Genomic DNA, 288 nt, shown 5'->3' on the forward strand with positions numbered 1-288 from the left:
ATTATGAACCATTTCGGAAATATCACTAAAATCCACATTACAAGTGAGGCAAAGGACACACTCGTAATTTAGACCACGAAAGGAAACGAAAAAAGAAGCCAGAAACCGATAAAACGGATGAAGCAAACTTTTACGCGATGATAAAAGTATCTCTGAAATGTAATAAAACAAACGAGAATCACATGAATTATTGCGTTCGCACGAGACATCTGGAATTCAACGATGAATTATGAAAAGACGCAATCCACTGAAAATGTGAATTGCCTCTTTCATGCAGGATAACTGCCA

Source organism: Penaeus monodon, chromosome 20 (assembly GCF_015228065.2).
Source record: "Penaeus monodon isolate SGIC_2016 chromosome 20, NSTDA_Pmon_1, whole genome shotgun sequence".
In the NCBI taxonomy this organism is placed as follows: domain Eukaryota; kingdom Metazoa; phylum Arthropoda; class Malacostraca; order Decapoda; family Penaeidae; genus Penaeus; species Penaeus monodon.